Here is an 878-nt window from a genome sequence, read left to right as displayed (position 1 = left end):
GGGAGGCATTTGAAACTGTGTTGTGTATGAGTAAATTACATGTAATTAAAAGTTGACGATTGTTGAGTAATAAATGATAGCATGCATTAAAAAATTAGCGTTAAGAGTACTGTTTTATATGATTTCAGGAACACGGCCCCAAAATGTTCTTCATGTGCAAAGAAGTCTAGCAGTCATTTTACCTGAAAGAAGAGGTGAGTTACATGACAGTAACGCTGGCCAACTTTGTCTCTGTGCAGACTCTATGAGGAGCTTTCTTTATTGGCCATCAAAGAGCGGTTTTTGATGGTGTTTGTGTGGTGCCTTGGTTCTTCCCTGTCGATTTCAATCCTCCCCTGGCAAAATCCAGGCTGATTTTTTATCATAGAATATATTTTTTTTAAAAATCTTGACAATTTGGAAAATTGCTGGGATTGGTTTGGATTGGTTGTGCAGCCTCCCTTTTCACTTGCTCTGTCTAAATAGAGTTCGTAGCTAGTGTGCCGTAGGTAGGCAACCCGATCATAAATCGAGAGACTACCACTTAAAACTCAAGTTTCTGTAGACAGGGGTGGTTTCTGGCGGAACCAAAGGCAGTCTTGTGGTCCCCTGGTTCACCCACGTCGATTTCCGTCGAAATCTGGACCCATCAATTTTCGCTAAAAACACAAAGGCCTTTGTAAATTTGACCAAAAATTAAAAAAATTAAAATCGCTGGAAATGGTCAGGATTGGTCCGGCAGCACCCCCTTTCAATATCTCCGTCGAAATTTCACGCCGCCGGGCCATTTTAAGTAAGCTACGCCTGTTTTTCTTGGACTGGACCGCCTGCTAGGTAGGCAGCCCATTGTACGCTGCCCGCCAGATTCAAAAGACCACCCCTTAAAACTCAAGTTTCTC

Source organism: Frankliniella occidentalis, unplaced genomic scaffold (assembly GCF_000697945.3).
Source record: "Frankliniella occidentalis isolate FOCC.00 unplaced genomic scaffold, Focc_3.1 Scaffold3, whole genome shotgun sequence".
In the NCBI taxonomy this organism is placed as follows: domain Eukaryota; kingdom Metazoa; phylum Arthropoda; class Insecta; order Thysanoptera; family Thripidae; genus Frankliniella; species Frankliniella occidentalis.
Note: the sequence above shows the minus strand (reverse complement) of the source record.